Below are 15,934 nucleotides of genomic sequence, written 5' to 3'. Positions count from 1 at the left end.
CTGTAAAATTAAGAAGAAAAAAAGCAAACACCTTAATTTCAAAGTATCACTTCCATTCAGAAAAAGAAAGTACCTAAATATGAGAACTATATTGCACATCTTATTTTATTGCTAATGCTTTGGGTATTGACCATTTAAAAGCCTTTATAAATTGCTATGTGACATACTTCTGATATGCCATTTCCCAGACATCCAATATTCCAGACCATGAAGAGATATAGCTGTACGTTTGTTGTTAAATAGTTTCCATGCCTCAGAAAAAGAACTCTGTCATACCTTTAAAATTGATCACAATAACACACTAAATTATATTCTCAGCATTCAAGTTCTAATGTTATGGTCATGTATGATGAGAAATTGAGAAAGTGTTGTTTAAAAGACAATGGAAAGGAAAAGGAAAGGAAAAGAACAGAATGCAGGGATAAGAGGCCTTTTTTTGAAATGCAAATACGTTGTATGGTACTGACCTTTTCATAATGGGACACTATAATCCCTAAAATTAACAAATAATCCTCTCCTCACTGCAAAGTAGCATTACTAAGCTTGTATTTAAATTAAATGTAGGACAAATTTTATGTATAAAATTTTGAAAACCTTACAGAAATATAATGTACAACCTTAAGTTTTCATTTTGTCCACTAGAGTGCAACATTGTAGTCTCAGATTCCTAGAAGAATAATGTGATTTTAATGTACATAAAAGAGAAATACAGTGTTAAAAGCAAATGGCAATTCTTAATTGCCACCAACCTCTAAATACATGACAAATCGCATGCAAATTAGATTTAATTTACCTTATGTTTTATAAGTTCACAAAAGGCTTTAAAGTATTTGAAAGTTCTGGGCATGTTTTTTTTCCACTATAAGCATACTGACAACAGATCTTGCATTTCTCCCCATCTCCTTTCATGTAATGTAAGAAAACAGAAGGAAAGCTATACTCATACCTTTGGGTCAGGTATATCCACCCATGGCTATAAAATGTTCCTTTTACTTTAATAAAAAGATAATTGCTCATTTTAATACTCTAGAGCACTACCTTCCTTTCTTAAAGTGAAAATGGATATAGAATTCTATAGACACAATAGGGAAAAATAATATATCTTGTAACAGGAAAGAGGGAAGAAGAAAAATATACTGCTTATTCCTATGAGCAAGTCAATTGTATGAATTCGAATGGGAAGAGCCTATTATACACTGAATACTGGTGCTTAGGGAAGCAGGCTACCACTTATGTTTATTTCAGATTACACTGCTCAGCATCTACTTTCTTCTCTCTCTCCACTTACACACACATCCTGTAATTGTCTAGTAGCTTTTTCCTCATCTCAAATGGCATTGCTCTGAAGGCTAAGTTCACACACTTGAGTAATTAGCTACATAATTAGTCTAGAGTGAATCTTATTCTGTCTTCTATGATATCTTTCTCTTCCCTACCATGTCACCTGATAGAGACTGCCACAATTTCTAATGCCCAAATAGGGAGATTTAAGAGACTGATTAAAAATCTATATACGGAAAGCTGAAAGTACTATTTATTTCCTTTCTCAAAGAGAACTGAAAAGAAATGTAAGATTGCAGATTATTTCCTAGCCTGAAAATCTTTCTACTGATCTAAAATGGAAGGATTTGAGACATGATCAGCCTCGATGACTACAATTTCTATCACTGAATCCAGCCATATGGTTTCTGAACCTGCAGCAGAATTACTATCTGGAACGTGCTAGAAGAGGAAATTCTTGGTTTCCTTCCAGGAATATTGAATCACAAACTCTGGAAGTAGAGCCAAGTGAGGTACATTACATCACATTTTCCATGCAATTATAATGCACACTAGGATTTTAGAGTCATAATAAATACTGTCCACAGATTTTAGAGACAAAATCACTACTCTCATAAAGCCCTAAAAATCTTGTGTCAACTTATGCAACTGATTAATTGATAATGATTGATGTCACAGTGAGATAAAGGAGATTCAAGAAACTGTGCTTATCTCAGCAGAAAAAAAAACTGAGATGAATTCAGGAAAGATGGAAGGCTGCTCTGTCCACAGGGCAATAATCAATTGCATTCCAACAGACACTATTCATTTGATTTTCTATGGATCATTCATAATATTACTGCTTTTCTATAGCCAGTTTTCTATAAGAGAGTTGTAAAGTAGCCATTTCAGAATATTTTACAGTGTTTTTCCTGACAATCTATTCAACTTATGTTCCCCAAAGGTTTTACAGCTTTAATCTTGGGACTTCTGAGTTGTGTCATCTCAACTTTCTTATTCTGAAGCCTGACCTCAGGCCTATCTCTGGATTACTCCCATCTGTCTTTTAATTCTGAGATAACATGGAAATGAAAGACACAGTAAAACAGGTTTCTTGTCATTACTCTGTAAGCATTTTCTTGCCCCTAGAATGAATATATCAAGAAAGGAGAGCAGACACAGAATCTCTTTATCTCAAAGCGTTAGTGCAGCAAATAAATGGATGTCATCCTTAGATTGTCTCCAGGGAAGCAATATTTTGCTAAATTGGCATAGGATTCTACCATATGAAGTCAATTTGTGCTAGTGAATAAAGCAAGTAGGCTGATATGCTGTGTGTAAGAAGGTTGAATGCCACAAAACAATGTGCACATTCAGCAAAAATTCAACTGTTCCACTTGTGTCAAAATCTCAACTAAATGGCACTGACATAAGTACTCAGGTTATAAACCATGAGTTTGTCCAATGCAAAGGAGAGCATTTTTCAGCTTATTTCTTAAGATGTTGTCTCACTTAATATTAGTTGTCAATACCAAACCTTCTTTAATTATAATATTAAGACATCTGAGTATGAGAGATGGAGTATTATAATAAGAATCACACATTACGAGAAGACTAATAATAAGTTACACTGTGTCAGATCCATTGGTAACTACTGTGACAAACTTCGAAAATAATTTTTTTCTCTCATGTCCATAGTTTTATTATTTTTTTTGGAAGAGGGACTTATGGAATAAATTTACTATTTTTTGTTACATTTTCCAGTTTTGACTTAATTAAAACTGTATACTATATAACTGATAGCTATTTTGGAAATAAAATTTCTTAAAAATGAACTCTAGATCCTGCTTCATAAAACAGCATACCCTGGGAGCAATAAAATATAAAAATAAATAACAGAAGGCACTGACATGCCTAATGCAGTTTGTCTAGCATAATTTCAACATAGCAACATAGGAAACACTTTCTTCCAGCCTTCATAAAGACAGCCTGCATTTCTTTTACTGCACAACTAAGGAATAAAGTTACTGAGCTGAATATTGATGGCTCAGGAACAACGGCAAAGCTTTTTTCTCTAGCTGTCTTAAATGCTACATGCATTCTTTGTCTATATCCTTGAACCAATAGTTCTCTATCTAATAAAACAATAGCATTTTATTCCTGCACCTAATTACACAAACCTGAAACTTAAGGTCTTATCTACAGGACTTGTAGCTTTCATGTACCAAAGTTGCCAGATATTGATATTTGAAGTTGGTTGAAAATTACATCTTACTTCTTACAATGTAGAAGTAGCATCTAGTCAAGAAAATAAGTGAATGTCAATAAACCATTAGATGAAACAGTACCAGGAAAAACGTAGAATCTTCAGCTTTAATATTATGAATTAAAGTTTCCCTCACAGTTGTTAAAGATCAACGTGATAGAAACACCCCAAATGTGCTCTCCAGTCCATCACAAACTTTATGGCTATTTTTTCTTTTTCTTTTTTCTTTTTTTTTGTTTTTTCAAGATAGGGTTTCTCTGTATAGTCCTGGCTGTCCTGGAACTCACTCTGTAGACCAGGCTGGCCTGGAACTCAGAAATCCGCCTGCCTCTGCCTCCCAAGTGCTGGGATTAAAGGCCTGCGCCACCACCGCCTGGCTCTGGCTATTTTTTCATTATAATTTTTCTTAACTTAAAATAATTCCATATTCTTCCTTTACTCAAGTCCTCTATATATTTTTTTCTTATTGGGAATTATTGTTTCATACATTGTACTTAGATCATAGTTTCTTCTTCCCCATTTCCTTCCACATCTTCCCATATATAATTCTAATCCACATTTCTCTCCTTCCCTCTCTCTCATTCAACAAAAACACAAACAAACAAACACACAAACAAACACAGTCCCTGAATTTCCTTTAGATATGAATAATTCTAGGTCAAAAATTTTGAAGATGGATGGGTATCCCTATTCTTTCATGGAGCAGAGACTGAAGGAAAGATCATCTAGTGACTAGCCCAACTTGGGATCCATCACATTTGCAGGCACTAAACCCTGACACTAATTACTGATGTCATGTTGTGCTTGCAGACAGGAGCCTAGCATGACTACTCTGAAAGGCTCTACCAGCACTTTACTTAGACAGACACAGATACTTAGAGTCAACCACTGGACTGAGGTAGACCACCCATATGGAAGAGATAGGGGAAGTATTTAAGGAGCTCAAGGGAATGGGGTTCCCATAGGTAGAACAAAATATCAACTAACTTGGACCCAGACCCCTCAGAACCCTCAGACACTAAATCTCCAACCAAAGAACATATGCGGGCTGATCCATGTCTTCCAGCACATATGTAGCAGAGGTTTGCCTTGTCTGGTTTCAGTGTGATAGGATGTACTTAGTCTTTTAGAGACTGGATGCCCCAAGGGAGGGGAATGCTAGGGGTGTGTGAGGTGGGGATGTGTGGGTGGGTGAGGGATCACCCTCTCAGAGGCAAAGGGGGACAAGGAAGAGAGTAACATTTGGGATGTAAATAAATAAATCAATTTAATTTAAAATATAAAAAATAAACAAAAACAGCAGCAATGAAAAAGCACAGGAAACACACACATTCACACACACACACACACACACACACACACACACACACACACACATTTGGCTGGTAATACATATAAAACATAATATGAAAAAAAACAGATCTTTTTAAATTCCCAAAACCTTCATTGAGTTCCTTTTGTGCCATCCATCTATGCCTGACACGGGACCTTCCCTTACATGTGGTTTGTATATCCAGTAAAATTTCACTAGAGAAAATTAAATTTTCTTTTGCAAGTAACTTTCATTTTTGGATAACATCTTAGTTAGTGATGGGAGTTTGTGTGCACTTCCTGCTCTAGTTGCAGTGAACCTGTTTGGCCCTGTGGTTATTGTCACAGTCTTTGTGGGTTCAAGCGTTTATCGATGCTGTTGTGTCTGGAAGACACTGTGGTTTTGGTGTCATCCATCCTTTCTGGCGCTTACAATCTTTCTGCCCCCTCTTCAGCATAGTTCCATGAGTCTTAAGGGATAGGGTTTGAGGAAGACATCCCATTTAGGCCTGAGTCCTCCAAAGTCTCATACTCTCTGCATATTGTCCAATTGTGAGTCTCTGTATTAATCTTCACCTACTGCAAGATGAAGCTTCTCTAATGATGGTTGGGTGAGACTTTGATCGATGGGTACAGAAGGGTGTGCCATAACACTACAGGCTACCTGGAACAGAGAAATAAACGGACTCCAAAATTGATTGAAGTCCCCTTTCAATTTTCATTTATATTTTACACAAAAATACCAGCATTCTTCTGTTTTATTTGTTCTGTCTAGAATTTCTTGTTTTCGGATTTACTATTTCTGCAAATTCTTTTATCATTATTATGTCATGTTGATATGGATTGAATCTAGAGGTTCTCTTTTTATAAACAAGGACCCTACCACTAAGTTACACTCTCAGGCCTCATTTTAATCTTTGTGAAAGGTTTTCATTAAGTTGCCCATCTCAACCTTGAATCTACTCAGTAGCCTAGGATACTTGAACTGTGGAGCCAGTATTCGAGTTTCCTGAGTAGCTGCGATTATAGATTCTGTCACTAGACTTAGTTCACTTCCAATTTTTAGAAAGGTTGTGTTGATTTTCATCTGATTAGGTCTTGTTCAATGGTGAATTTTTAAACATTTCTTAATATTTTTCAACTGGAACTTTTTGTGTGAAAGGGATATTGTATTTTTATACCAGTGTTTAGCTTAGTATTTAAATCTTAATTAGTGTATAACAAATGTTTTCTAAATTTAAATAATTTATACTCTAAAATCCAGATTATTTAAAATAATTACTAGAACTTTAAGAAGGTAAGATGTCTAATGTTTGTAAATGTCTCATGCCTTTATGTTTTTGAAGAGTATTTTCTATAATATATAAAATATTTATGGAAATTACACATTTCATTAAGAATAGCTCTCTGAAAAACATAATTTGTTCTTATTATTTTCTAAGAATTGTTCCTTTTACAAAAAAGAAAATGAATTTCAGAGATGTTGCACAAGTAGATCTTAAGATCCAAAGTACAAAGATAAGCTATTTCATGATTTCGGTCAGCATTGTATATATTAAAACAGATGTTAACCTGGAATCAAAGTTCCACCCTGGATTATCTTCCACATTACAGTTGATGTACCCAGGAGCTGACCTGAATTGTAACATTTAACTAAGGAAAAAAAACAAAAAGAAAAACCAACTCACCCCCAAAAAACAAAAAACTTCCAATTGAGTATGAAAAAATTATGTCCCAGTACAAGAAAAAATGAGACTTTTCTGCAATGCTGTGCTGTTTCTTGAAATATTCAAATGAGTTATTTTGTCCATCATTCTGCTGTGACTTAAGTATGTACATTTAAAATGCTTTGCAGTGATTCAGAGACACATCATTTTCTAGTTTGCACACACTTCATGCTTGAGAACACAGCCCTAATCCATGGTAGCTGATGCAGAGTTGCACTCAGTTAGTTGGACCCATGGTTGCTTTCTGTCATTGTCTACCAGTCATATATAACACAGAATTTTGACCAAAAGAAGAAAAAAAATAAAATTCACAAAATAACATGCAGCTTTGTCATGGGTAAATGGCTTCACTTTTTCTCTTTGAAGCAAGAAATCCATTAGGCTTTTCCAGCACAAGGTCTGCTTTCTTTGTTTGGATGACGAGGTCATTTGATTTTTTGTCATAATTCTTCACTATTTTCACTGTAAATAAAAATCTTTCCCATGTTTTTGGTACTTATGACAGAATCCAAGGCCTCCTACCTGCTATATCAAAGCTCCACTGATGAGCCACATCTCCGGCTAAAATTCACATTTTTAGCTTTATATATCTATGTTCCTTATGTTCCAGGAAAAGTATGTTTTTAATAAACTTGAAGAGTTCTATAGTCATGAAGTAAGCTGCTAATAACTATCCATACTTGAGAAAGCTGAAAGGACAGTAAGAATTACAAAACCGAGATAGTAAACAATGTAGAAATACTGGAAATCCATTGAAATGTTTTACTAGAAGTAATTAAAGAAATTAAGAAGTAAGAAAACTAATCTCCATTGAAGTGTATTGCGTTTCTTAGTATTTGAGGTGAGCATATCACAAAGTTAAAGCAGAATTTCCTCCACTTTCTACTTTGTAGCCTACACAGAGTAAGGTGTCACTGCCCAAATGTTCAAGTTTCTTGTTGCAAATAACTCCAAGCAAAAATATCATTTCTCTTGAAATTTAGAGTGAAATGCTGTTCTCAGTGAAGTGAATGATCTATTAATGGAACACTTGGCATTTCTGTTAATTTTGTGAGTTACACTTTTGGAAGGCAACTGATAATGTTGTTGACATCGTTAAAGAAAATTTTGTTAACAGCACAACTGCAGAATCAAGACCATTGTCCAGTAGGAATACTTTGCTAGCACATACAAAATAATCAAGGTTGAATTGAACATCTACTTCAATGGTTTCTGGATGTACAAAAATGTTTCCTTCTTTAAAGGGAGAAATATATTAAATATTAATAAAATACATTAATTGTATTTTATTACCATGCTTTAAAAATGCATACAGGTTACTGGTCTCATTTTGACATGTTTATTATTCACCAGCTCATTGTGTGCAGTTAATTTGAGATAACTCAGAGCTGTACTTTTCAACATGAAATCATGACCCATTGAAAACTTCCCATGGAGGGATGGTTCTTTCCAGCATGGACATGCAATGGCTTTACTCTACATCCCTTCAGTGATTTTTACCTAAGCAACACACCCAAGTCACCAAATTTCCCTGAGTCAGATACATTCACTGCTTTACACAAACCTATTTGACATTTTTAGTAATTAAGTCCAAGTTTTCACCATTTCGTCGTTTTGTTGCATGCTTTTTTTGCAAGCTGATGCTGCTTTGAATATAAGTATTATAACCTTCTGCATTCCTTTAAATTTCTGAGTATTTGTATTGTATTATTTCCATCGTGTTTCCAAATGGCCTAGGAAAACACTTCTTATGAAAAATCCACTCCTAACTTCCATCTCAGTGTATAGATGGCAGTCCTCTTAATAAAAACTTAACTGGGGTATCATAGCTATACTTTGCAGTATATTCTTCTCCAAACAAGCAAAAGAAGCTTGGATGTTTGGCAATGCTTATAAGGACGCAGTTGGTGGCACTATTCTCTCCAAGCAAGTATTGAATGGATGCCCCAGGATAAAATTAGGACTGCAGAGCTTGGCACTGCAAATCATAGGAAGCAAACAAAAAAATAGCAAAACCATGTGTTTCCAACAATTTATAAACCTATGGATTCTTTGGAGGGGAGCAGTACCATTTACCTCCTGTTACTTCAATTTGGCAAAAAATAGCACTCTCTTAGCGTTTTTTTTTTCTATACCGTTGTATTGTGGAGTAGCAAGCAATGGCTAGAATTACAATAATACCTGTTTCTAGAGACCCCAATTTTTTAAAAAATCTGGCTTATAAACTGTTTTTCTAATGTCACACATCTTCCACATACTAATGTGACTGAAACTTCTCTCATGTAGAAAATTAGAAACAAAAGGGAAAGAGTAGGCAAAGCTGCCTTCCCATCATTACTTGGTTCACAGTTTTACATCAGCACTTAAACATGTGATAATAAAATGCTACATACAAGAATATAACATTAGTTCACCATATTAAGGACCATAAATTCAAAGCATATTCAGTTACACCACAGATACTACTATACGTTGTATTAATATTCAAAATGAGTCCTTTTCACTTTCTACCTCTAACATTGACTCCACTAATTACATAGATGAAATGATGATATAATAAAATGTTTAAAAACTACTTCTGCATATATTATTTCGATTTCTCTGATGTACATACTTGTGTTATAGTCAACTCAAACCACAAATGTGACACCGTGAACCTGGAGTTAAGAAGTGAGTCATGCTGGAATTTGGTGGTTCTACTGTAATATTAGACCTGAATTCAAACTCTTTTTCTGCATCTCAGACTTAATCTTTCTTTTAATTTTTGTTGTGTGAGTGTATGTGCACAAGTACATGTGACTTATGTGTTTGTTATGCATGTGTTATAGGTATGTGAACATGGAAGCTACAAGAAGGCATAGGGTGTCCTGTACTTTCAATTTCTACCATATTACCTTGAAATTAACTTCAAGGAACCTGGAGTTAATCTGACATTTATCAAACTCTGGAAATCCTTCTGCATCAACCCTACACAACACTATGTTAAGACATGTAAAACAATGCTTGACATTGACATATGCATATTGACTTTGAGCTCCTGTCCCCAAGCTTGTGAAGCAAGTGCTCATAAGCAGCTTACCCAGTGAGCTACTCTCCTTTCCCTTAGATGCAGCCCTGGATCCCTTTGCTCTAGGTCATTCAACACTGGAAACAGGAACTGATTCAATTATTCCATGGGTTAGCAGCAATTTCCAGAAACATAGTCAATTTATAGATCCATTTCTCCTCTATAGGAAACCCAATACAATGCAGGAGAAAACACATTAGACAAAGAATATGAACTAATACACAATTTACTTTCTGACTAAGTGTGGGGAAGATAATAGGAAATCACTACCTTTCTTGACTTTGATTTATAAACATCGAAGTATAGGGTGCAAACCCATTCTGACTGCCTTCAAAGCAAAGAACACCCAAGATAATAAATTTTGAACTTTGTAAATTTATGAATTATAAAATTAATTTTAAAAATTACATTATTAAGATTGAATGTGGAACTGGTAGAGCATTCTCTTACTGCTTTGAAGTGCTCTTCTATATACCCCACACTTTTCAATCCCAGCATTGGAATTTCATTTGATATTATGAAAGTGTATCAGAGGTGATGTACTTGCTCCAGTTCTGAGAGCAGAATAAAGGGTCTTTGACCTTTCAAGTTGTTTCTTTTCTCTTTTCATATTCTCTAGGTCAATACTTGAAATCTGATGGGATGATCAAATCTGGTAATGAGCTTGCTAGCTTTGCACCTGTTATTTCTGATAGTGTTGAATAACATTTTTGTTACCAAGCTGGAGCAGGTTGAAAGGCCAGCAACAGTAGAAACAGCATGGAACATAGAACTGTAAGAAGAATGTGATCAGATGTGAGCTCCCATTTTACACCTTATGCAACATGCATTTGACCTACTTGATATATCCAGCATATCCAAGAGGAAGAATAGTAGTAATAATTTAAGTTATTTATCAAATCACTGGTCTACCTCTAGTCTTATTTCAGCTTTATTTTCATTGTATTCCTACTAATCAGTTTGTTTATCATTATAATACTTTTACAACCAATAAAACAAGCTTCTTTGTCCTGTTCAGGATCTCAGTTTTCATTCAACCCTGTCCATTTGACAGTTTGCTTTAATCTTATGCCCGCAGTGCCTTTGTGACATAGTTTTCATTGTTCTTTTTAGGCCTGTGGCATTCTTGCATCTCCATTAATGTGAGATAGCAGGGAGATAAAAGATCTATCTAGACTCTCAAGTGCTAGTAGCCTAGAGATGGTAATATGCTGGAAAGGAAACTACACAGTAAGAAGACAAGGTCACAGGAACCTCACAGTAAGCAAAGTGCCAGCAAGGAGACACCTGCTTTGTGACACACAATTACAATTCTAGAATGTTAGTACATGCAGGACTCATGCCATGAACATTAGCCCCTTACTGGCATAGGATGTGCTACCTTGCCAGACTCTCGATTGGAGTTGGATTGGCCTCTCCACGTACCTTTCCAATTTCTTGATGATTTGTCAACTGTGAATAGCTGTAGTGGAGATGCTCACAGAATTTCTTTTGAGAAGATCATATTTTCCATTTTCTCACAAAGGCGCATTCAGAATTATAAGGAATGAATCTGGCATGCATTAGCATTATACTATGCAGTGTGACTTTGCATTCTACCCCCATAAATGAAGATTTCAATTAGAAAAATAAATAGTATGTTTTAGCAGATAATAATTCTGTTTCAGGAACACACCAAATGAAATCAGAATCATAAAGAAATGAAAATCATATTTCTTGACAACTGTGGAATTTCTTGAAGAAATATTTAAGTTGATAAATTTATTTCCCCTGTTGGTTTCATGTTCACACATTAAAATAATCAGTCTGATAATTTTTATTGTATAAATGAAGAAATCATATGTAAATGACATCATGTATGTGTATTAACAATAGCTAAATTGTAATTGTCTGATGGTATGATTGATACTCTAGTAAACCAGTAGATAATATGTCTCACTGACTGTTCTATCATTTGTTCACATATACAACTCTAGGGTGTAATCAAGAGCTAATAAACAAAATTTGATCTGAAGTTTAGGAATGTAAAAGAACAAAGTGTGATTGATTTGCTTAATAAAAATGAAATTATATCTCTAAGTGTAGTAGGTGTGTCACTGTGGGCTTTGGCTTTAATACCCTAGTTCTAGCTGCCTGGGAATGACTGTTCTAGTAGCAGCTTTCAGATGCAGATGTAGAACTCTCAGCTCCTCCTTAACCATGCCTGTCTAGATGCTGCCATATTCCTATCTTGTTGATAATGGATTAAACCTCTGAACCTGTAAGCCAGCCCCAATTAAATGTTGTCTTTACAAGAGTTGGCTTGGTCATGGTGTCTGTTTACAGAAGTAAAACCCTAACTAAATCAGGTGCCCACTAGGAGTGTTATGTGATCACTGATAAGTCTATATTAGACATATTGTACAGGATACTCATGATACACCTCACAGGCACAAAGAATTTAAACAAGAAGGAAAGCCTAAGCAAGGATGCTTAAATCATAGTTAGATAGGGAAGCAAGATAGTCATAGGAAGCAGAGGAAGGGAGATAACTGGGGTGGAGTGGAGAGCAAAGGGAATGAGAGAGTCAGGATCAGATGCATGGAGAATCAGGAGAGGAAGCCCAGAATGTCAGGAGAATGACTGTCAATCTTCAGGTGCCTGGGGTGTGGAGGGAGAGGATAATCTCTAGGAAGTCCCAGAGACTTGGGATAGGGGAGTCTCCCAGAAGACAATACAGGTGACCTTAGCTGAGATGCCTAACAGTGGGAACATGGGACCTGAAGAGACCAACTCTCATAGCCAGGCAGGACACCCAGTGGAAGAAGAGAAACATCAACCTTTCGAATTCAAATTTATCCTGTCTAAAAAAGATGCAGTTATGGAGCAAAGACCAAAATAAAGACCAACTAATAACTGGCCCAACTAAAACTCCAACCCATAGGCAAGCACCAGTCTGTGACATTATTAATGTTATCCTGTTATGCTTGCATACAGAAGCCTAGCATAACTGTTCTCTGAGAGATGCTCTACCCAGCAGTGGACTGAAGTTGAAGCAGATATCCAAGCCAAACATTAGATGGAAGTTTTGGGGGAAGAGTTGGGGGAAGAATTGAAGACCCAGAAGTAGATGAAAACCCTACAGGAAGACCAAGAGAGGCAACAAACCTGAACCTCTGGGAGCTCTTAGTAGCTGAACTATCATGCAAAGAGCATACACGGGCTGGAAAGCAGTTCCTGGTACATATATAATAGACAGGCAGCTCAGTATTCATGATTGTCCTATCTGGCCTCAGTGGGAGAGGATGTGCCTAATCTGGCAGAGAATCGATATGAGAGGGTGGTGGGATAAGGAACGGAGGTCCTACCCTCTCAGAGGAGAAGAAGAGGAGATATTGGAAGGAGAGAATCCATGTAGGATCATTCAGGTAGGGGAGCAGCATTTGACATGTAATTTAATCAATTAATTAACTTATTTATTAAAAAAGGTCAACTGCATCATTCTTTGCTCTACTTCGCTTCTCTTAACAGTTTTATCCACTTTTTGCCTCTATAGCATTTCAAGCAAGTCATTTTCTTTTCAGTATTTATTTATGTAAAGAACAATTCAAAGGAATGAAACAGAATTCTACATTTTTAAATCTCTTTCTAGAAAATTTATTATATATTGTACTTTAAATTGGGATTAGCGTCTGTGTGATATTGCAGATAAAAGATGACATGATGTGAGAATCTAGATTAGGCATATTCTTTATGTAGGAAAGAGATGACAGAAAACATGCATTAATACATATTCTCAAGAAACCACAAAAACACAGTGCAAAGGATACAAAAACAAGTCCCATTAAAGAAAATATTTTTCTTAGAATTTTTCAAATGAATGATGAATTCAGTGTTTATATCAATGTTTCTTCAGTAAACTTTTAATTAGCGTTAATAAATTTATATTTAGGTATATTACAATTTTATAGCTATACCTTTCCCCCTAATTTAGAAAGTTAGAAAATAATAAATCATGGATCTCTGAAATTCACTGTATTTAGTATGGACACTGAACGTGAGTATGAATAAATGAAAAACATTGCCACATTGACAAATTGCATTCCTGTATAGGAGAAATTAATAAATAATATTTCAAATGTAAAAGGAGGACATTTTCACACAAATATGAAATCCATATTCCCAACTCTTAGATGCTGGACCTACATGAGAAAAACAAATCTTGCTCAAATAGGTAAATATTCAATATTTAAATGTTTGATAATAAGTTTTATCTTAATACAAATTTTCAAATATAATTTACAAATGTAATTTATATTTTCTTAAATGTTAGCAACTTTTCTTTGTAAAGTTTTATGATCAATTCAAAAATACACTCAGAAAGAATGAGATTTTCAATGAGGGAAGTGCTTGCTCTAGATAAAAATCTAAGTCACAGACACAGTACCCACACCAAATGCCAGGACTTGGGTCATATATGTAGACTCTACACCAAAAAAAAAACAAAAAAACAAAAACAAACAAAAAAAAAACCAAAAAACAAAAAAAACAAAAACAAAAACAAAAAAAACGTGGTTTTAAGTCCTATAGGCAGGTTCATGGAAAAGCAAGGAAATGAGTCCCTTCACAGTTTTAATACAATTTGAGTTTAATGGAACTTGAGTTCCATTCTCCGTCTCCATTTTGAATGGCAGGAAATTGTATGTGCTCTTACACTAGACTATAGAGGCTGGGGCTAGTGGACCTCAGAAATACCTACACAAATCTGAGAGTCCTATGTCCTGGTGAGAGACATGGTCTAAAAAAATGAACATCACAGCTCTAAAGTAATTATACTCTAGTTGACATCTATCCTCCACAAATAGTCCCACAGACAGTAACAGACATTTGCAGACATGCTCATGGAGAGAAAGAGAAAGAGACATGGAGCAGGGGAGGAGAGTAGAGTGGAGAGAGGAATATTATAACCAAAAAATATTATACAAAAATGAATTTGAATTATTTAACCTAATACCACACTGAAGAGAAGACAACACTGTGATGTTCATGTCAGTGGGATATTGGTAAGAAAATATAAATATGTCAATGAAACAAAATATACAACTAAGAATCTGAAGAGTCATGATCAGGAAGAGAGGGAGGTAGAAAATAAGAACATGATATATCTTTTTTGCAGATGATATAATAGTGGCACCAAAAATTCCACCAGAGAACTCCTAAACCTGATAAGCAACTTCAGCAAAGTGGCTGGATATAAAATTATCTCAAACAAATCAGTAGCCTTCCTCTGCTCAAATGATAAAAAGGATGAGAAAGAAATTAGGGAAATGACACCTTTCACATTAGTCACAAATAATATAAAATACCTTGTTGTGACTCTAACCAAGCAAGTGAAAGATCTGTATGAAAAGAAATTCAAGTCTCTAAAGAAAGAAATCGAAGATGATCTCAGAAGATGGAAAGATCTTCCATGCTCATGGACTGGCAGGATTAATATAATCAAAAGGCCATCTTGTCAAAAGCAATCTATAGATTAAATGCAATCCCCATCAAAATTCCAACACAATTCTTCATAGAGCTTGAAAGAGCTATTTGCAAATTCATTTGGAATAACAAAAAAACCAGGATAGCAAAAACTATTCTCAATAATAAAGAACTTCTAGGGGAATCACCATTCCCCCAGAAGTATACCTCAACCTGTACTACAGAGCAATGGTGATTAAAAAACTGTGTAGTATTGGTACATAGATAGGTAGGAAGGTCAATGGAATAGAATAGAAGACCCAGAAATGAGCACACACACCTATGATCATTTGATCTTTGACAAAGGAGCTAAAATCATCCAGTGGAAAAAAGATAGCATTTTCAACAAATGGTTCTGGTTCAACTGGCTATCAACATGTAGAAGAATGCAAATTGATCCATTCTTAACTCCCTGTACAAAGCTCAAGTCCAAGTGGATCAAGGACCTCCACATAAAAACAGATACACTAAAATTAACAGAAGATAAAGTGGGGAAGAACCTTGAACACATGGGTACAGAGGAAATTTTTCTGAACAGAACACCAATGGCCTGTGATCTAAGATCAAGAATTGACAAATGAGATCTCATAAAATTGCAAAGCTTCTGTAAGGCAAAGGACACTGTCAGTAGGACAAAATGGCAACCAACAGATTGGGAAAAGATCTTTATCACCCTAATCTGATAGAGGGCTAATATCCAATATATACAAAAAATTCAAGAAGTTAGACTCCAGAGAATTTAATAAACCTATTAAAAATGAGGTACATAGTTAAAGAATTTTTAACTGAGGAATACAGAAT

This window comes from Grammomys surdaster, unplaced genomic scaffold (assembly GCF_004785775.1).
Source record: "Grammomys surdaster isolate TR1022 unplaced genomic scaffold, NIH_TR_1.0 125708, whole genome shotgun sequence".
Classification (NCBI taxonomy): Eukaryota; Metazoa; Chordata; class Mammalia; order Rodentia; family Muridae; genus Grammomys; species Grammomys surdaster.
The sequence above is the reverse complement of the archived record's forward strand: the minus strand, read 5'-3'. Positions refer to the sequence as shown.